This window comes from Microcaecilia unicolor, chromosome 1 (genome assembly GCF_901765095.1).
Source record: "Microcaecilia unicolor chromosome 1, aMicUni1.1, whole genome shotgun sequence".
In the NCBI taxonomy this organism is placed as follows: Eukaryota; Metazoa; Chordata; class Amphibia; order Gymnophiona; family Siphonopidae; genus Microcaecilia; species Microcaecilia unicolor.
Genome location: NC_044031.1, coordinates 83,878,863 through 83,901,289, shown reverse-complemented (window position 1 = coordinate 83,901,289; position 22,427 = coordinate 83,878,863). Strand labels below are relative to the sequence as shown.

At 50.8% G+C, this 22,427-nt stretch overlaps 1 protein-coding gene across 1 annotated transcript in view; it reads left to right on the top strand.

The window, feature by feature from the left end:
• The window catches only part of LOC115467117 (la-related protein 4B-like), a 361,916-nt gene that overhangs the window by 205,031 nt on the left and 134,458 nt on the right, over positions 1-22,427 (top strand). The gene's annotated exons all lie outside the window — the stretch shown is intronic.

The following is a 22,427-nucleotide window of genomic DNA, read 5'->3' as shown; positions in this document are numbered from 1 at the left end:
TACAGTTTCTCAGATACACGCCACCTCTTCATCTTACCCTTTGCTGTGTGGGGTAGCACAGGAATCAGTTCTATCACTATTACTGTTCAGTCTAAATGTTAGCCCTCTGGCTTTGGTCATTCAATCCTTTGAAATTCTTACTAGGGCTGTACATCAACCAAAAGGTTTAACCCAACGATTAACCGCAGCTAAAATTTTAATCGTGTGATTAATCACACAAAAAAGGTCCCCCTCACATTTTCATCTGTATAGTCCAAAATGTAGACTTCAGATGTAAATTCTCAAAGCTGACATACTGTACTTTAGTTACTAAACTGAAAATAAAATCTACCTTTATCTGTTGATTTTATTTTTCGAATCATCTTGTTCCCAGTCTCTGGTTCTGTTCCTCTGTCTGTGCTCTGAACTCTATTTTCAGGGCCTCCTCTCTCCCCACGATTTCTTTTCTGTCACAAGTGCATAAGTATTGCCACACTGGGACAGACCAAAGGTCCATCAAGCCCAGCATCCTGTTTCCAACAGTGGCCAATCCAGGTCACAAATACCTGGTAAGATCCCGAAAAAGTTCAATACGTTTTATGTTGCTTATCCCAGAAATAAGCAGTGGCTGTTCCCCAAGTCAGTTTAATAATGGTCTATTGACTTTTCCTTTAAACCCAACTAAGCTAACTGTCTTTACCACATTCTCTGGTAACGGATTCTAGAGTTTAATTACATGTTGAGTGAAGAAAAATTTTCTCTGATTTTATTTTGTTTACTACTTTGCAGCTTCATCACATGCCTCCTAGTATTTTTGGAAAGGGTAAACAAACGATTCACATCTACCCGTTCCATTCCACTCATTATTTTATAGATCTATATCATATCTCCCCTCAGCTGTCTTTTCTCCGAGCTGAAGAGCCCTAGATGCTTCAGCCTTTCCTCATAGGGAAGTCATCCCATCTCCTTTAACATTTTCGTTGCCCTTCTCTGTACCTTTTCTAAGTTCTCTATATCTTTTTTAGAAATACGGCAACCAGAATTGAACACAATATTCAAGATGTGGTCGCACCATGGACCAATACAAAGGCATTGTAACATCCTCACTTTTGTGTTTTCCATTCCTTTGCTAATAATACCTAACATTCTATTTGCTTTCTTAGCCGCAGCAGCACACTGAGCAGAGGGTTTCAACGTATCATTAACAACTACACCGAGATCCCTTTCTTGGTGATTCCTAACTTTGAGCCTGCATTACGTAGCTTTAGTTTGGGTTTCTCTCTCCCACAGAGAAGGGTGACGAAAATGATAAAGGGGATGGGACAACTTCTCTATGAGGAAAGGCTGAAGCGTCTAGGGCTTTTTAGTTTGGAGAAGAGACAGCTGAGGGGGAGATATGATAGAGGTCTATAAAATAATGAGTGGAATGGAACAGGTAGACGTGAATCGTTTGTTTACTCTTTCCAAAAATACTAGGACTAAGGGGCATGTGATGAAGCTACAAAGTAGTAAATTTAATACGAATCGGAAAAAATGTTTCTTTACTCAACGTGTAATTAAACTCTGGAATTCGTTGCCAGAGGATGTGGTAAAGGCGGTTAGCTTAACGGGGTTTTAAAAGGGTCTGGATGGCTTCCTAAAGGAAAAGTCCATAGAACGTTGTTAATTGACTTGGGGAAAATCCGCTGCTTATTTCTGGGATAAGCATCATAGCGTATTGAGCTTTCCTGGGACCTTGCCAGTTATTTGTGACCTGGATTGGCCACTGTTGGAAACAGGATACTGGGCTTGATGGACCTCTTTGGTCTGTCCCAGTGTGGCAATACTTATGTACATGCATCACTTTGCACTTGCTCACATTAAACGTCATCTTCCATTTAGATGCCTGATCTCGTAAGGTCCTCTTGTAATTTAACAACTTTGAGTAACTTTGTTTCATCAGCAAATGTAATTACCTCACTAGTTACACCCATCTCTAGATCATTTATAAATATGTTAAAAAGCAGCGGTCCCAGCACAGACCCCTGGGGAGCACCACTATCTACTCTTCTCCATTGAGAATACTGACCATTTAACCCTACTCTGTTTTCTATCCTTAAACCAGTTTTTAATCCACAATAGAACACTACCTCCTATCCCATGACTCTCCAATTTCCTCTGGAGTCTTTCATGAGGTACTTTGTCAAATGCCTTTTAAAAATCCAGATACACATTATCAACTGGCTCACCTTTATCCACATGTTTGTTCACCCCTTCAAAGAAATGTAATAGATTGGTGAGGCAACATTTCCCTTAACTAAATCCATGTTGACTTTGTCTCATTAATCCATGCTTTTGAATATGCTCTGTAATTTTGTTCTTTATAATAGTCTCTACCATTTTGCTATAATAGTCTCTACCATTTTGCCCGGCACCGACGTCAGACTCACCGGTCTATAATTTCCCGGATCTCCTTTGGAAGCTTTTTAAAAAATCGGCGTTACATTGGTCACTCTCCAATCTTCCGGTACCATGCTCGATTTTAAGGATAAATTACTTTTTACTAACAGTAGCTCCGCAAGTTCATTTTTCAGTTCTATCAGTACTCTGGGATGAATACCATCCGGTCCAGGAGATTTGCTACTCTTCAGTTTGTAGAAGTGCCCCATTACGTCCTCCACGTTTACAGAGAATTCATTGTTTCTCCGACTCGTCAGTTTTGAGTACCATTTCTGGCCCCGGTATCCCACCCAAATCTTCCTCGGTGAAGACCGAAGCAAGGAATTCATTTAATCTCTCCGCTACGGCTTTCTCTTCCCTGATCGCACCTTTTACTTGCGATCCGGTCCAACCGATTCTTTTGCCGGCTTCCTGCTTTTAATATACCTTTCAGAAAATGCTACCCTAGAGGTTTTGGATTTGAGCTTTCTACCCTAAGAGCCTAAATTTGGATTCCAGAACCTCTCTCCCACATTTTCCTATTTCATTGGTACCCACGTACCAAGACAGCTGGCTCCTCCTCAGCACTGTCTAAAATCCTATCTAGGTGACGTGTGAGGTCCTCCACCTTCACACCAGGCAGGCAAATGACCAGGCGATCTTCACGTCCACCAGCCACCCATCTATCTACATGCCTAATAATCAAATCACCAACTACAACAGCTATCCTAACCCTTCGCACCTAGACACTAGCTCCTGGAGACACATCCTCGGTGCGAGACGATATTGCATTCCCTGGTGTGATAGTCCTGTCTACAGGATTACTTCTAGCCTCACCAGGGTGATTCTATCCTTTTCGAAGGCCTCCCTCCTCCAAGGCAGCACAGGGGCTTCCAGATTGGAGGTGGAACTTCTCTACAGCACCCCTGTAGGCCTCCTCTATGTACCTCTCCGAGTCTGTTCTCTTGAGGCTAGAGTAGCAGACTTGGAGGATGTGAGGGAGACATTCTCTGAGTGCTAGGAGCTCTTTGCATCAAGCACACACATGTGACATCTCACCAAATGGGGAAGATCATGTGACACTCAATGGAAAAGACTGGCTAGCACCCCTCTCGCTACTGGACTACTGTCTGCATCTTAATATTATAGAGTTGTTTAATTAAAACTTCTTAAGGTACTAGGGATAGTGGATGAATATAATGATCCTTTTGACTGGTGTAATTTGTAATTTATTTAGGGTTTGCTTCTTTGAAACTAATTAAATGTAACTCAGCATCTAATTAAAATTGAAAATTCCGCTCGTCTCTTCTTCACTTCTTCCCTTATAACATCTTTCACATTCAACTTTTTCTTCCTCCTTATATCTGTCTTCTTTCTATCCTTTCCTTTCCCCTTCATCCACGGGTACCATCTCCTCTCTCCTTCAGTCTATCATCCCCTCCCCTCCATGGGCACCATCTCCGGTCTCTACCCCCCCTCAGTGGGCACCATCTCTCTTCTCGCTTTCTCTTCTTTTGTTATGGGCACCATATCCTCCATCTCTCTTCCCTTCCTCTCTGTGGGCACCATCTCTCTTCCCTTCCTCTCTGTGGGCACCATCTCTCTTCCCTTCCTCTCTGTGGGCACCATCTCTCTTCTCTCCTCTTCCCTTCCTCTCTGTGGGCACCATCGTCATTTCCCCTCAACGGGTACTCCTACAACTTTTTTTGTCCAGCCACCCTGCGTTCTCTGGCATTTCATTCCCCACTCTGTGCTGCCCTCTGAACTTGCCTTGTAAACATGGAGGCATTAAGCACATGCTGCTCCACTTCTTTCTGTAACCTGAGCCTTCCCTCTATAGCATTTGACTCCTGCAGCAGGAAATAAGTTTCATTAGAGGTCTCGGACACTAGAGAGGGAGGGCTCCGGTTACAGAGGAGTGGAGCAACGTGTTCTTAATGCCGCCGTGTGTACAAGGCAAGTTTGGAGGGTGGCGGCGGGATGAGATGCCAGAGAGGGGTGGCAAGAGAGAAAAGGCTGCCGTTGTTTGGTGGCGGGTAGGAGAAAACAGGCTGCAGGAGGGAAGGGGCAGCAGTAGGAGTGAGCAGCATGATGTGATTAATGCTTTAAAGTTAACGCAAGTTAGTTTTAATTAAAACACGTTAAATGAACTGCCCTAGTTCTTACTCCTATGCGGATGATTTCTTGTTCATTACACAGTTCCTTTTCAGATTGATCTTACCACAATACACACTTGTATTCAGGAGGCAGGGGCGTATCTGCGTGGGGCCTCAGGGGCCTGGGCCCCCGCAGATTTTGGCCTGGACCCTCCTACCGCCATCAACCCTCCGTTGCTTACTTTGCTGGCGGGGGACCCCAACCCCTGCCAGCCGAGGTCCGCTTCCACCTGTCGCTGCCTTAAAAACTACTTCTTCAGCCGGCGGGGGACCCCAAACCCCCGCCAGCCGCCCCAAGGTGTTTAAAATTCATCTTCGGCCTCCGTGGCCGTGCTGCTGTTGATAGGAGCTGTTGAATCCACTTCGGAGTCTGATGTCGTTGTACGCTGTACGTGCTGCGACGTCAGACTCCGAAGTGGATTCAACAGCTCCTATCAACAGCAGCACGGCCACGGAGGCCGAAGATGAATTTTAAACACCTCGGGGCGGCTGGCGGGGGTTTGGGGTCCCCCGCCGGCTGAAGTAGTTTTTAAGGCAGCGGCAGGTGGAAGCGGACCTCGGTTGGCGTGGGTTGGGGGCCCCCGCCAGCAAAGGTAAGCAACGGCAGCGGGGGAGGGTTGGCGGCGGGAGGGGGGTGGAGAGAGTCATTGGTGGCGGTGGGGGCTCTGACAATGGCGGGGGGGGGGGGGGTTGGTGGCGGCGGGGGGGGGGGGGGCTAAAATGTGCCCCCTCCCTCTGGCTCTGGCCCCCCCTACCGCCGGAGTCCAGATACGCCCCTGTCAGGAGGTAGCAAATTGGCTTGCGAAGCGCCACCTAGTCCTAAATACAGAAACAAAATACTTCATGTTGGATTACAGGCTCCCTTCCCATACCCTCTTAAATCCTGTTTTGTTTGATATGCAGATCACACCAGTTTCCATGTTTAAATCTCTTGTTGGTATTTTTGACTCCTCTCTATCTTCCAGTCCACAGATTTCGGATGTAGTATTAAAAAAAAAAAAAGCTGTTATTTTCTAAGACAACTCTGTGCCATTAGAAACACGATAGATTTTGATTTTCTGTATTCTCTCGTATGCGTACATTACATCCAGATATAACTACTGTAATGTAGTCTATGCTGGCATCACAAAATACAACCTGAAGCGATTACAAACAATCGAAAATACTACAGAACGTATCCTCTGCAGAGATTCAAAATATGACAGGGCTACTCCTCTCCTGATGAGACTTCACTGGGTCCCGATAGAGTTTAGGATTAAATTCAAAATCTTGACCCTGTCATATAAGGCATTCTATAACGGGATACCAAATTACTTAGCCGCAGTAATTATTCCTTACACCCTGGTCTGTACTCTCAGATCACTTACCGTTAATAGATTGATACTCCCTTCCCCTTCGAGAGCTAGCTGGGAGTCCACATGAAATTCAGCTTTCTACTTCCTCGCCCCTGTGTTGTGAAAGTCACTACCACAGCAAATTCATTTGGAAAAATCATACCCTTCCTTCTGGGCCTTGCTAAAAACTTATTTGTTTTGACTTTCATTTAACACAGACTGATGCAACAATATTTTTTGCCTTTCATTCCTGAATTGATGACTTGCAACTTGCTGAAAGTTTGTTTTTGGTTAGACAATGTACTTTTGATTATATGAAGATTAATGAACGAATTTTAGGTGATGTGCACCTTGTATGAAAGTTGTTTTCTTTCCTATATTTTAATGGAGTTCATTTAGGATTTTTAAAAAAATATTTTTTGATTATTACCCAATGTAAACTGTTTTGATTTGCTTCAGCAAGAATTGATGCTATAGTAAAATACGATAAACTAAATGATTTTGAGATAAAATGATTTTGAGGTACCAGTGGATAAGATAGTGTTTGGCTGTTTTCCCTGTAATGGAAATGGAGAGGTAAAATATGAGGAGAAAAGCCCAAAGTTTCTGATGTTTGACATGGAAAGAATGAATGGGATAATATTTGGGGGGGGGGGGGGGGGGGAGGGGTTCCGTAAAGAAGTAAATGGAGGTTCATGGTAGGTGCCCATACAGTAAAATCCATCCTTTCTACTACTACTTATCACTTCTATAGCGCTACAAGATGTACGCAGCGCTTTTAGATTTGGTCAATGATATGTAATGGTTTCATACAGTGTCACACTTTATTAGCACTAGTTATACCACATTAAGCACAACCAGTGCAACAAAGTAAAGGAGGGTAAGAAGAGGAGAGTGCGAAAGAGAAAAATTGCTTAATAGAGTCCCTTTGTCCAAGGAGCACTTAAGAACGTTTTTTGTTAAATGGCCAGAGGGAGAGAGAGTTCCAGAGTGAGGGCCCTAAGTAAGAGAATTCTGTGTCCCATGAGAGATGAAGGCGAAGGTAAGATGGTGGGTGGAGAAAGCAGCTTGGGAAGAGCAATAAGTACATAAGTACATAAGTAGTGCCATACTGGGAAAGACCAAAGGTCCATCTAGCCCAGCATCCTGTCACCGACAGTGGCCAATCCAGGTCAAGGGCACCTGGCACGCTCCCCAAACGTAAAAACATTCCAGACAAGTTATACCTAAAAATGCGGAATTTTTCCAAGTCCATTTAATAGCGGTCTATGGACTTGTCCTTTAGGAATCTATCTAACCCCTTTTTAAACTCCGTCAAGCTAACCGCCCGTACCACGTTCTCCGGCAACGAATTCCAGAGTCTAATTACACGTTGGGTGAAGAAAAATTTTCTCCGATTCGTTTTAAATTTACCACACTGTAGCTTCAACTCATGCCCTCTAGTCCTAGTATTTTTGGATAGCGTGAACAGTCGCTTCACATCCACCCGATCCATGCCACTCATTATTTTATACACTTCTATCATATCTCCCCTCAGCCGTCTCTTCTCCAAGCTAAAAAGCCCTAGCCTTCTCAGCCTCTCTTCATAGGAAAGTCGTCCCATCCCCACTATCATTTTCGTCGCCCTTCGCTGTACCTTTTCCAATTCTACTATATCTTTTTTGAGATACGGAGACCAGTACTGAACACAATACTCCAGGTGCGGTCGCACCATGGAGCGATACAACGGCATTATAACATCCGCACACCTGGACTCCATACCCTTCCTAATAACACCCAACATTCTATTCGCTTTCCTAGCCGCAGCAGCACACTGAGCAGAAGGTTTCAGCGTATCATCGACGACGACACCCAGATCCCTTTCTTGATCCGTAACTCCTAACGCGGAACCTTGCAAGACGTAGCTATAATTCGGGTTCCTCTTACCCACATGCATCACTTTGCACTTGTCAACATTGAACTTCATCTGCCACTTGCACGCCCAATCTCCCAGTCTCGCAAGGTCCTCCTGTAATCGTTCACATTCCTCCTGCGACTTGACGACCCTGAATAATTTTGTGTCATCGGCGAATTTAATTACCTCACTAGTTATTCCCATCTCTAGGTCATTTATAAATACATTAAAAAGCAACGGACCCAGCACAGACCCCTGCGGGACCCCACTAACTACCCTCCTCCACTGAGAATACTGTCCACGCAATCCTACTCTCTGCTTCCTATCTTTCAACCAGTTCTTAATCCATAATAATACCCTACCTCCGATTCCATGACTCTGCAATTTCTTCAGGAGTCTTTCGTGCGGCACTTTGTCAAACGCCTTCTGAAAATCCAGATATACAATATCAACCGGCTCCCCATTGTCCACATGTTTGCTTACCCCCTCAAAAAAATGCATTAGATTGGTGAGGCAAGACTTCCCTTCACTAAATCCGTGCTGACTTTGTCTCATCAGTCCATGTTTTTGTATATGCTCTGCAATTTTATTCTTAATAATAGCCTCCACCATCTTGCCCGGCACCGACGTCAGACTCACCGGTCTATAATTTCCCGGATCTCCTCTGGAACCCTTCTTAAAAATCGGAGTAACATTGGCTACCCTCCAGTCTTCCGGTACTACACTCGATTTTAGGGACAGATTGCATATTTCTAACAGTAGCTCCGCAAGTTCATTTTTTAGTTCTATTAATACTCTGGGATGAATACCATCAGGTCCCGGTGATTTACTACTCTTCAGCTTGCTGAACTGACCCATTACATCCTCCAAGGTTACAGAGAATTCGTTTAGTTTCTCCGACTCCCCCGCTTCAAATATTCTTTCCGGCACCGGTGTCCCCCCCAAATCCTCCTCGGTGAAGACCGAAGCAAAGAATTCATTTAATTTCTCCGCTACGGCTTTGTCCTCCCTGATCGCACCTTTAACACCATGTAGAATGAGAAATGATCAGAAATACAGGGAGATGTCTGCAAAAAGGGCATGATGGAGAAACAAGGGTTACGAATTTAACAAGGGCGGAGATGAGAAGCCAGTACTTTATCCTTTAGATGTGGAGAAACATGAACATAAAAGTATGAGTTATGCAAAAGTTTGACAGCCACTTCAGTGATATTAGTAAAAGACTATTATGTAAAAAAAAAAAAAAATTAGAATGATACAAGAGAAAAGAATGGGAAATATAAGTGTTCCAAGAAAATAGACAGAGATGTAGGTAGGGCTTGATTGACCTATTGTGACAAAGAGCAAAAAAAAAAAAAAAAGTAGATTGAAGCAGTGTGTCCATCTGTGATTTGAAAGAATAAAAAAGAATATGAATTAAGTTGCCCCGAGGACACAGATGGTGTCCTCATAGATGTTTGATACCGCTGACAGAGTCTGGCACAGGAAAAAGCTCTCCAGTTTGTGCAATTTCTAGAAGCTTTTGAAAAACCTCAGTGTGTGTGTGTGTGTGTGCATTACTTCCCCCTTGACATTGCTTCATGGTGACTGCTTCAGTCTTTGTTTCTCCATAGAGCTGATTAGGTGCATCACTGAAACTACTCCCCTGAAAATTTTTTTTTTTAAATACTTTTCTGTCGTGTGGGTACTCAGTGACCCTGCTGCTTTGTTTAGGTGGATTTTTGGTCATTATCTGTGGATGGTTTTTTGTAGTGGTGGTCTTTCAGTGACATGTTCCAGAAAAAAAACTTCCATCAGTTTAAAAAAGTGCACCCAGTGTGGCAAGACAATATCTGTTACATAGTAACTAAGTAAATGTCAGCAGATAGCCACATGGTCCACCCAGTCTGCCCAACAAGGTGGCCAAAATTTTATTTGGCACTCTGCGCAGGTTCTACTACTTCATGATTATACACTGGCATTCATAATCTCTATCTCTACCAATTTTGGGGCACATACTGTAGAAGTCTGCCTGGTGCCAGTCCTACTTACCAAATACTGGAATTGCTGTCAAAGCCCACTCTTTCCTTGATCCTGATATATCATTGCCATTTACAGGACCCAGACTTTGGAAGTCTGCCCAGCATTGGTCGGTCTTCTCAGCTTCTGGAGCTGCTGTCAAAGCTCACTCCAGCTATGAGGTCATTTAAGTTTTATTTTAATTGAATTCTATCCTTTTTCTATACAGGGATTCTCTGTTTTTCTCCCATGCATTCTTGAATTTCACCTCTGTTTTTGCATTCTCCGAGGACAAGCAGGCTGCTTGTTCTCACTGATGGGTGACGTCCACGGCAGCCCCTCCAATCGGAATCTTCACTAGCAAAGTCTTTTGCTAGCCCTCGCGCGCCCGCGCGCACCGCGCATGCGCGGCCGTCTTCCCGCCCGAAACCGGCTCGAGCCGGCCAGTCTTCTTTTGTCCGCACTCGGTACGGTCGTGTTTTCGCCGTGTCGAGCCCCGGAAAGTCGACCTCGCGCGTCCAAATTCTGTTTGAGCGTGTTTTTTTCCTTCGGGAAAGCTTTGTTAGTCGGGAAGTGCTCCGGAAACCCTTCGACCGGGTTTCGTGTCAATCCTCCCCGTACTTCCAGCTTTTTGCCCCGGTAAGTTTTCTTTCGTCGTCGGGGTAGGCCTCTTTTCGGCCTCGGTCGAGATTTTTTCTCCCTCTAAATTTTTGGTGCTTCCATTTTCGCCATTTCGGCTTTTGATTTCGCCGGCGTGATTTTTCCGCCCATGACATCGAAGCCTTCCAGCGGCTTCAAGAAGTGCACCCAGTGCGCCCGGGTTATCTCGCTCACTGATCGACACTCGTCGTGTCTTCAGTGTCTGGGGGCCGAGCACCGCCCTCAGAACTGTAGTCTGTGTTCCCTTCTTCAAAGGCGGACTCAGGTAGCGAGACTAGCCCAGTGGAACGTGTTGTTCTCGGGCTCTTCGTCGGCATCGGCACCGGGATCTTCGAGTGCATCGACGTCGTCAGCGTCCAGACCATCTTCCTCGGCCGCCCCTGCATCGAGTGCATCGAGGCATCGGGCCTCTGCATCGGCGCCGAGACATCGGATAGCTGCATCGACGTCGGTGGTACCAGGACCTCGTCTGCTGATGTCGTCGGACGGTGGTGCATCGGGTGGAGTGCAGGTGAGGGCTGTCCATTCCCCTGCTGGTGGCGGTGAGCCCTCGGGTGGGTCTCCTCCTACCCTGAGGGCTCCTGCGGTACAGCCCCCCCGAGATCGACCTTCTTCAGTCTCGGCCCCGAGGAAGCGACGGATGGATTCGACGTCCTCCTCGTCGGTGCCGGGGAGCTCCGGTGACATGCTTCGGAAGAAATCGAAGAAGCATCGACACCGGTCTCCTCCCCATGTCGGCACCGAGAGCTCTGGGTCGCCGAGGGATTCGGCACCCAGCAGGCATCGGCACCGAGAGGACCGCTCACCCTCTGTTCAGGAGGTGTCGATGCGCTCTGCTCTGGACAGCCCGGTACAGCCTCCACGCCCGGAACAGGTACTGACGTCGACGCCTGCATCGACCTCACAGCCTTTCTCTACAGCCGCTCTAAACGAGAGCCTCCGGGCCGTTCTCCCAGAGATTCTGGGAGAGCTGTTGCGCCCTACCCCTCCGGTACCGGCGGTGCTTGCGCCTCCGGTACCGTCGAGCGTGGCGCCGGCTGGCCCATCGCCCAGGTTGAGGTCCCCGACGTCGGTACCGCGTGCGGTACCGACCGCGGCCACCTCCCAGGAAGGCTCCCCGACTACGTCGGCGGAGGGAGCTTCGCCGATGCGGGCGAGGGAGTCTACCTCTCGACGCCCCCATCGTGGACGTGGCTCCACTGAGTCGAGCAGGGCGAGGTTGCAGACACAGGTTCGTGAACTTGTATCTGACACCGAGGGTGAGGCCTCATGGGAGGAAGAGGAAGATCCTCGATATTTCTCTGACGAGGAGTCTGAGGGTCTTCCTTCTGATCCCACTCCCTCTCCTGAAAGACAGCTTTCTCCTCCCGAGAGTCTGTCTTTTGCTTCCTTTGTCCGGGAGATGTCTACGGCCATCCCCTTCTAGGTGGTTGTGGAGGACGAGCCCAGGGCTGAAATGTTTGAGCTCCTGGACTATCCTTCTCCACCTAAGGAAGCGTCCACTGTTCCCTTGCACCATGTCCTGAAAAAGACATTGCTTGCGAACTGGACCAAGCCATTAAGTAATCCCCACATTCCCAAGAAGATCGAGTCCCAGTACCGGATCCATGGGGACCCAGAGCTGATGCGCACTCAGTTGCCTCACGACTCTGGAGTTGTGGATTTGGCCCTAAAGAAGGCTAAGAGTTCTAGGGAACATGCTTCGGCGCCCCCGGGCAAGGACGCTAGAACCTTAGACTCCTTTGGGAGGAAGGCCTACCATTCCTCTATGCTCGTGTCCAAGATCCAGTCTTACCAGCTCTACACGAGCATGCACATGCGGAACAATGTGCGGCAGTTGGCGGGCTTGGTTGATGCTCTTCCCCCTGAGCAAGCCAAGCCTTTTCAGGAGGTGGTCAGGCAGCTGAAGGCGTGCAGAAAATTCCTGGCCAGAGGAGTTTATGACACTTTTGATGTTGCGTCCAGGGCCGCTGCTCAAGGTGTGGTGATGCGCAGGCTCTCATGGTTGCGCGCCGCCGACCTGGAGAATAGAATCCAGCAGCGGATTGCGGACTCGCCTTGCCGTGCGGACAACATTTTTGGCGAAAAAGTCGAACAGGTGGTAGAGTCTCTCCACCAGCGGGACACCGCATTCGACAAATTCGCCCGCCGGCAGCCTTCAGCTTCTACCTCTACAGGTAGACGATTTTTCGGGGGAAGGAAGACTGTTCCCTACTCTTCTGGCAGGCGTAGGTACAATCCTCCTTCCCGACAGCCTGCGGCCCAGGCTAAGCCCCAGCGCGCTCGCTCTCGTCAGCAGCGTGCGACTCAGCAAGGCCCCGCGGCTCCCCAGCAAAAGCAAGGGGCGAGCTTTTGACTGGCTCCAGCAGAGCATAGCCGACATCCAAGTGTCCGTGCCGGGCGACCTGCCAGTCGGAGGGAGGTTGAAAGCTTTTCACCAAAGGTGGCCTCTCATAACCTCCGATCAGTGGGTTCTGCAAATAGTCCGGCAAGGATACACCCTCAATTTGGCATCAAACCCTCCAAATTGTCCACCGGGAGCTCAGTCTTACAGCTTCCAGCACAAGAGGGTACTTGCAGAGGAACTCTCCGCCCTTCTCAGCGCCAATGCGGTCGAGCCCGTGCCATCCGGGCAAGAAGGGCTGGGATTCTATTCCAGGTACTTCCTTGTGGAAAAGAAAACAGGGGGGATGCGTCCCATCCTAGACCTAAGGGCCCTGAACAAATATCTCGTAAAAGAAAAGTTCAGGATGCTTTCCCTGGGCACCCTTCTCCCCATGATTCAGCAAAACGATTGGCTATGCTCTCTGGACTTGAAGGATGCCTATACACACATCCCGATACTGCCAGCTCACAGACAGTATCTGCGATTTCAGTTGGGCACCCGCCACTTCCAGTACTGTGTGCTACCCTTTGGGCTCGCCTCTGCGCCCAGGGTGTTCACAAAGTGCCTAGCTGTGGTAGCAGCGGCACTTCGCAGGCTGGGAGTGCACGTGTTCCCATATCTCGACGATTGGCTGGTGAAGAACACATCCGAGGCAGGAGCCCTGCAGTCCATGCAGATGACTATTCGCCTTCTGGAGCTACTGGGGTTTGTGATAAATTACCCAAAGTCCCATCTTCTTCCAGTGCAGAACCTCGAATTCATAGGAGCCCTGCTGGATTCTCGGACGGCTCGCGCCTATCTCCCAGAGACGAGAGCCAACAACTTGTTGTCCCTCGTCTCCCGGGTGCGGGCGTCCCAGCAGATCACAGCTCGGCAGATGTTGAGATTGCTGGGCCACATGGCCTCCACAGTTCATGTGACTCCCATGGCCCGCCTTCACATGAGATCTGCTCAATGGACCCTAGCCTCCCAGTGGTATCAGGCCGCTGGGGGACTAGAGGACGTGATCCACCTGTCCACGAGTTTTCTCGAATCCCTGTATTGGTGGACGATTTGGACCAATTTGACTCTGGGACGTCCCTTCCAAATTCCTCAGCCACAAAAAGTGCTGACCACGGATGCGTCTCTCCTGGGATGGGGAGCTCATGTCGATGGGCTTCACACCCAAGGAAGCTGGTCCCTCCAAGAACGCGATCTACAGATCAATCTTCTGGAGTTACGAGCGATCTGGAACGCTCTGAAGGCTTTCAGAGATCGGCTGTCCCACCAAATTATCCAAATTCAGACAGACAACCAGGTTGCCATGTATTATGTAAACAAGCAGGGGGGCACCGGATCTCGCCCCCTGTGTCAGGAAGCCGTCAGCATGTGGACCTGGGCTCGCCGGAACGGCATGGTGCTCCAAGCCACATATCTGGCAGGCGTAAACAACAGTCTGGCCGACAGACTGAGCAGGATTATGCAACCTCACGAGTGGTCGCTCAATTCCAAAGTGGTGCGCCAGATCTTCCAAGCGTGGGGCACCCCCTTGGTGGATCTCTTCGCATCTCGAGTGAACCACAAAGTCCCTCAGTTCTGTTCCAGGCTTCAGGCCCACGGCAGACTGGCATCGGATGCCTTCCTCCTGGACTGGGGAGAGGGTCTGCTGTATGCTTATCCTCCCATTCCTCTGGTGGGGAAGACTTTGTTGAAACTCAAGCAAGACCGAGGCACCATGATCCTGATTGCTCCTTTTTGGCCGCGTCAGATCTGGTTCCCTCTTCTTCTGGAGTTATCCTCCGAAGAACCGTGGAGATTGGAGTGTTTTCCGACCCTCATCACGCAGGACGAAGGGGCTCTTCTGCATCCCAACCTCCAGTCTCTGGCTCTCACGGCCTGGATGTTGAGGGCGTAGATTTTGCCTCTTTGGGTCTGCCAGAGGGTGTCTCCCGCATCTTGCTTGCTTCCAGGAAAGACTCCACTAAGAGAAGTTACTTCTTTCATTGGCGGAGGTTTGCCGTCTGGTGTGACAGCAAGGCCCTAGATCCTCGCTCTTGTCCTACACAGACCCTGCTTGAATACCTTCTGCACTTGTCTGAGTCTGGTCTCAAGACCAACTCTGTAAGAGTTCATCTTAGTGCAATCAGTGCATACCATTACCATGTGGAAGGTAAGCCGATCTCAGGACAGCCTTTAGTTGTTCGCTTCATGAGAGGTTTGCTTTTGTCAAAGCCCCCTGTCAAGCCTCCTACAGTGTCATGGGATCTCAATGTCGTTCTCACCCAGCTGATGAAACCTCCGTTTGAGCCACTGAATTCCTGCCATCCGAAGTACTTGACCTGGAAGGTCATTTTCTTGGTGGCAGTTACTTCAGCTCGTAGAGTCAGTGAGCTTCAGGCCCTGGTAGCCCAGGCCCCTTACACCAAATTTCATCATAACAGAGTAGTCCTCCGCACTCACCCTAAGTTCTTGCCAAAGGTCGTGTCGGAGTTCCATCTGAACCAGTCAATTGTCTTGCCAACATTCTTTCCCCGTCCTCATTCCTGCCCTGCTGAACGTCAGCTGCACACATTGGACTGCAAGAGAGCATTGGCCTTCTACTTGGAGCGGACACAGCCCCACAGACAGTCCGCCCAATTGTTTGTTTCTTTCGATCCCAATAGGAGGGGAGTGGCTGTAGGGAAACGCACCATATCCAATTGGCTAGCAGATTGCATTTCCTTCACTTACGCCCAGGCGGGGCTGGCTCTTGAGGGTCATGTCACGGCTCATAATGTTAGAGCCATGGCTGCGTCGGTAGCCCACTTGAAGTCAGCCTCCATTGAAGAAATTTGCAAAGCTGCGACGTGGGCTTCTGTCCACACATTCACATCCCATTACTGCCTGCAGCAGGATACCCGACGCGACAGTCGGTTCGGGCAGTCAGTTCTTCAGAACCTGTTTGGGCTTTAGGATCCAACTCCACCCCCCGAGGGCCCTGTTTGTTCTGTTCCAGGCTACACTCTCAGTTAGTTGGTAAAATTTTTTTTTAGGTCAATCTCTGTTATGTCCTCGCCGTTGCGAGGCCCAATTGACCATGGTTGTTGTTTTGAGTGAGCCTGGGGGCTAGGGATACCCCATCAGTGAGAACAAGCAGCCTGCTTGTCCTCGGAGAAAGCGAATGCTACATACCTGTAGAAGGTATTCTCCGAGGACAGCAGGCTGATTGTTCTCACAAACCCGCCCGCCTCCCCTTTGGAGTTGTGTCTTCCCTTAAGAGTATTGTCTTGCTACATACTGGACTGGCCGGCTCGAGCCGGTTTCGGGCGGGAAGACGGCCGCGCATGCGCGGTGCGCGCGGGCGCGCGAGGGCTAGCAAAAGACTTTGCTAGTGAAGATTCCGATTGGAGGGGCTGCCGTGGACGTCACCCATCAGTGAGAACAATCAGCCTGCTGTCCTCGGAGAATACCTTCTACAGGTATGTAGCATTCGCTTTCACAACCTCCCCTGGGAGGGCATTCAAGGCATCTACCACCCTTTCTCTGAAAACGTATTTCCCTATCATCAAGCCGATCAATCCATAGACTGGTGGGTTGTGTCCAGTGGTGTGCTGGAGCAGGCTCTCACAGGCTCTTGAGAGCCGTTAAGTTTTTAAGAATTTTGGGAGCCAGTTCTCCATGGCTACTTTAACAAATGGATTCCAAAATGTGGGCTTGGGCCCCTCCTGAATTCTCTTTTACTTTGCTGGCGAGAGAGAGCCCCCTGTTAACAATTTACCAGCACACCCCTGGTTGTGTCCATCTTCCAGCAGATGGAGATAGAGAGCAATCTTTTGCCTCCCTATATGTGGTCATGTGCTGCCGGAAATTCCCCAGTATGTTCTCTATCTCAGCAGGTGTGTGGTCACACAGCAGCAGCTCTGGCTAGATCTCCAAGCCTAATTGTTTAGGTTTTGTTGAGTACCTGGGATTGAGGGTTCTTCGTGAGCAAGTGCAAACCTGGTGGTGCCAGGTCCCTCCTTTTCTCCCCCCTCCCGCTGGCTCCGTTTAAAAAAAAACAAAACAAAAAAACTTTTTTAAACGTTCAAAAAGGACGTCCATTTGCAGCTACTCACTGGAACAAGTGGTCGCTGCTCGGAGCAAGAAGCAGGTAATTTTTACCTTTTACTAGCGGGCAGGGGGGTCCCCGAATGGTCTCCACGTGGCTATGGCCTCGGATGGCAAGGGCGCGAAAAGATGCTCCCCGGAACGCGTTCGCGCGCCTAGCGGGGAAGCGGGGGGATCGAAGGTAGAGTCGCCCTTTTTGGGCGCCCTTTCGGAGCCGGGAGAGTTCACCAGTTTTTCCTCCGGCGCGGCGGCCTTTCCCGCCTTAGGCACCCATCCCCCGCTGGCCGCCCTCCCGTTCGTGACCGGCCACGTGGCTCGGTCGGCTTCTTGGGCCGTCCTCGATATGGGAGACGTTAACAGCTTGGTCACCCTTGAATCGGGCGACAGTAAGAAGTCGGCGAAATTAAAACGCCCTTCCCGCGTGGCTCCTCGGTGTTTCGCGCCGGACGCCAGTTTGGACGCACAACACGCCTCTCCCCCGCTACTGGGAGCACAGATGTAGGGCGCCTCTAGGGTCGCGGCACAAGCTGCAGAAATGCACAAACTGGGGGTTTCTCCCCTGAGTTCATTTTGCTGCTGCATAAGGCCTTCCTTATGCAGAATACTGCCCCTGCCCTCCTCTCTGATCGGGGTGATGAGGCCTCTATGCTTAAGCGCCCTCGGGTGGATCTTCCACCCTCGGGGGACTCGGTCTCCTCTAATGTGGATGACGGCAGCGTGTCTGAGTTCTCCCAGAGATCCTTAGCGGAATCGATGGAAGAGACTGATCCTCGCTCGGATGGAGCGGACGACCCCTCTGCAGTGCGGATTTTTCGCTCAGAGGATTTGCCCAACCTGCTTGTGCAGGCCATGAGCATTTTGAAGGTTGCCTCTCCGGAGGAAGGCTCTCTCTCAGCCTCTACTGGCTCTGCCATAATGCTGGGAACGAAGCGCCCGCCTAGAACCTTCCACGTTCATGAAGCCATGCAGACCTTAATTTCAGCGCAATGGGATGCCCCTGAGGCGAGCCTGAAAGTAGCCAGGGCTATATGTCCCATCTGTACCCCTTTCCTGAGGGGGAATGGGAAGCCTTTGTCTGGCCCACGGTAGATTCCTTAATCACTGCTGTGACTAAGAAAACGGCGCTGCTGGTGGAAGGTGGCACTGCCCTGAAGGACACCCAAGACAGGAGAATGGAGGCGGCCTTAAAGTCATCCTTTGAGGCGGCCGCCTTGAGTCTGCAAGCCTCGGTTTGCGGCTCCTATGTGGCTAGGGCGTGCCTGACTGTTTTGCAGCGGGTTTCCCCCTCGGACCCTTCCTGGAGGGCGGAATGGCCGACCCTGGAGTCGGGTTTGGCCTACTTGGCAGACTTGATGTATGATTTTTTGAGAGCCTCGGCCAAGGGCATGGCTCAGACAGTCTCTGCGCGGCGGTGGCTCTGGCTTAAGCACTGGTCTGCTGACCATGCCTCTAAATCTCGCCTAGCCAAGTTGCCTTTTAAAGGCAAGCTGCTCTTTGGGGACGAGCTGGACAAGATCGTGACGGAACTCGGCACGTTCAAGGGCAAGATGTTGCCGGAGGTCAGGACTCGGGCCGGCATTGCCTGTCCTGGTTCCCGATTCCAGGCCGATTCCAGGAAGCCCGTCGGTATCGCCCGGGCAAGTCAGCCTCCTCTGCCTCCGCTTCCTTCAAATGAAACTTCTCCCCCAAGAAGCATTCCTTTCGTAGGGACCGACGTCCCGGAGGTTCGTTTTCCGGCCCGCCCCCAGGGTCGCGTACCCAATGACGGGGACCTGGTCCATGGCCCAGTGCAGATAGGAGGAAGGTTGTCCTCGTTTTTGGGCGAGTGGACCAGGGTAACTTCAGACGCTTGGGTTCTGGAAGTCATCAGAGATGGCTACAAGCTAGAGTTCTGCCGACCCCTAAGAGACGGGTTTCTAAACTCTCCTTGCAAGTCTCAGGTCAAAACAGCTGCTGTGCAGCAGTCTTTGAGCAACCTGATCCGCCTGGGCGCGGTGGTCCCGGTGCCAGTAGATCAGCTTGGCAAGGGGCGCTACTCCATTTACTTTGTGGTGCCAAAGAAAGAAGGCTCTGCTCGGCCTATTCTCGACCTCAAGGGAGTCAATCAGGCCTTGAAAGTTCGGCACTTCCGGATGGAGACCCTCCGCTCCGTAATAGCTGCGGTGAAAAAAGGAGAATTCCTGGCCTCCCTGGACATCAAGGAAGCTTACCTACATATTCCCATCTGGCCGCCTCATCAGCGCTTTCTGCGCTTTGCAGTGCTGGGCCGACACTGCCAGTTCAGAGCCCTCCTGTTTGGGTTGGCTACGGATCCGCGGACCTTCTCCAAAGTAATGGTGGTCATCGCGGCCTTCCTCCACAAGGAGGGAGTGCGAGTCCATCCCTATCTGGACGACTGGCTGATCCGAGCCCCTTCCTATGCGGAATGCGGGAGAGCTACAGACAGGGTCATTGCTCTTCTGAGCTCCCTGGGATGGATCATCAACTGGGAGAAAAGCCAGCTGCGCCCGACTCAGTCCCTGGAGTTATCTGGGAGTTCGATTCGACACCCAAGTGGGCAGAGTGTTCCTGCCGGCAACCGGAGCGTCAAGCTTCGGAACCAGGTGGGCCAGTTCCTAGCCTCCTCTACTCTTCGAGCTTGGGACTATGTGCAGCTGTTGGGCTCCATGACGGCCACGATGGAGGTAGTGCCCTGGGCCAGGGCTCATATGAGACCACTACAGCACTCTTTCTGGGGCAGTGGACTCCAGTCTTGGAGGATTACGCCATATGCCTTCCTTTGGATCCAGCGGTGCGAAAGGCGCTGAGCTGGTGGCTGAGGCCAGGCAAGCTGTCCGCAGGAATGCCTCTTATGACCCCGGAGTGGGTTGTCGTCACGACGGACGCCTGCTTGACGGGCTGGGGAGCCCACTGCCTGGGACGGACAGCGCAGGGGCTCTGGTCTCCTGCAGAGACGAAATGGTCCATCAACCTCCTGGAGCTCCGAGCCATTCGGTTGGCGCTTCTAGAGTTTCTCCCAGTACTGGTGCTGAGGCCTGTACGGGTCCTGTCGGACAATGCCACGGCTGTGTCCTATGTCAATCGCCAGGGAGGTACCAGGAGCGCCCCTCTAGCCAAGGAGGCCATGAAGCTATGCCTGTGGGCGGAAGCGAATCTGGAACAGCTGTTGGCGGCCCACATTGCGGGAGTCATGAATGTCAAGGCGGACTTTCTCAGTCGCCATACCTTGGATCCTGGAGAGTGGCAGCTGTCTGCTCGGGTGTTTTTGGACATCACGAAATGCTGGGGCCGGCCGAGCCTGGATCTGATGACGTCCTCGGCCAATTGCCAAGCACCGCGTTTTTTCAGCAGAGGACGGGACCCTCGATTTCTGGGAGTCGATGCTCTTCTTCAGCAGTGGCCGGCACAGGAGCTTCTCTACGTGTTCCTGCCCTGGCCCATGATGGGCAGGGTGCTAGGCCGGGTGGCAAAGCATCCGGGCCGGTTGATCCTGGTGGGTCTGGATTGGCCCAGATGTCCCTGGTATGCGGACTTACTCAGTCTCTCGGTGGACGGCTCTTTGCGGCTGCCAGCGGAGCGGGGCCTCTTACATCAGGGTCCCGTGGTGATGGAGAATCCCTCCCCCTTTGGTCTTACGGCCTGGCTCTTGAGCGGAAGCGGCTGAGGAAGAAGGGCTTCTCAGATAAGGTCATCGCCACTAGGCTGAGAGCGAGGAAGCGCTCTACTTCCACCACTTACGCCAGGGTTTGGCGTACCTTTGCGTCGTGGTGCGAGGCAGGCTTTGTATTGCCCTTCACTGCTCCAATCTCTTCAGTGTTGGCGTTCCTGCAAGAGGGGCTGGAGAAAGGCCTGTCGCGCAGTTCGCTGAAAGTCCAGTTGGCGGCTCTAGCTTGCTTCAGGGGTCGTCTGAAGGGGGCTTCCCTGGCTTCCCAGCCGGATGTGGTACGCTTTCTCAAGGGAGTTAATCACCTGCGCCCCCCTCTGCACTCGATAGTGCCTACTTGGACTCTCAATCTGGTGCTACGGATCTTGCAGAAGCCGCCCTTCGAGCCCTTGCCAAGGGTGCTTCAGGGCCGGTGGCCAGTTTGAGCCGGGGGTGGCAAACTGAAGGTGTCCCCTTTGGCAGCATACCCAGGTTCTGGGTCCCTGCTGCACCTCAAATTCCCTCTGAACAGGCTTTTGCTGTTCTTTTCCTTCCCTATTTGTTTCTGCCTCCTCACACACACAAAAAAAGAGAACCATAACATTTATTAAAAAAAAAACAAAAAAAAAAACAACAAACAGAGGGGAGTTGTGTTTTCTGTGAGAGCAGGGCTGTGTTCCTGCCCGTCTGAGTCCTGTCTGTGTTGCCGGCTTGTCTGAGCCCTGACTGGGATTAGAGTCGGAGTGTTTTTCCTTGACTCCTATGGCAGGTCCCGCACTTTTCCTGGCTGTGGGTAAGTGCTGTAGAGTTTTTTGTATGTGGGGTCAGATGGCAGCTGAAGCTGTTAAGCGCTGTTCCTGTTGCAAGAAATGATGTTCGGCAGCCGGTCTTTGCAGCGCGGGGTGTGCTCACTTGGCAGAGCGGTGGCCCCCCCACCCCTGAGAGCGCGCTTTCCCGCCCGGAGCCTGACGATTCGCGCGCCATTTTGCGAACCGCCACGGAGCCGGCTCTGGTAGCGGTTTTGGGCAAAGTTTCTTCTCCAATGTTAGGGGAGTCTTGGGGGACCGTCAGGCGCTCTGGCTCAGGAACCATGGCTGCGGGTTCCTCCGCTTCGGGGGAGGGGTTTTCGGCCCGAGTTTATTTTGCTCCTCCAACAGGCTTATTTGCTGAAGAGGACCTTCCCCCCCCCCCCCCCAACGCTGCTGCTGCTGCAGCTTCTGGCATTGAACCTCTTGGGGGGGGGGTCTGGGGGTAGTTAGGAGTTATTAGGCAGTTCCCCAGAGGATCTCTCCTCCATTAAAAAGCGTAGAGTTTCCTTGGGGTCTGAGGAAGGGTCCTTAGTACAGTTGCCTGCAGCCCCCCTCAGTGGTGGCTCTTTCGGAGCAGACGGAGCTAGAGGAGGTACAGGATGGTGTCCTTACTGACCAGGCAGAGGACTCTTTGGCTGTGGGGATTTTCCATAAGGAGGAGTCCTTCTTTATCTTTCAGGTGTTAAAGGCCTTGAATATAGAGGACCCGGAGGCCCTGGCTTGTCAGGTGGTCAACCCCAAGATGGCTAGTACCAGACGACCTTCTAAGGCCTTTCTGGTGCATGAAGCTATAGAAGAGTTGATTTCGTCCCATTGGGCGGACCCAGATGAGGGGCTCAAAGTGGCCAGGGCTATGTCCCAGCTGTATCCGGTTTCAGCGGACCGATTGGAGCAATTTGCTCTGCCTAAGGTGGATGCCTTGGTGACGGCGATCACTAAGAAGACTACTCTTCCAGTGGAGGGTGGTGTGGCACTCAAAGATATGCAGGACAGGCATCTAGAGGCCTCTTTAAAATGTGCCTTTGAGGTGGCTGCTTTGACACTTCAGGCTTCTGTTTGTAGTTCTTATGTGGCTAGAGCTTGTC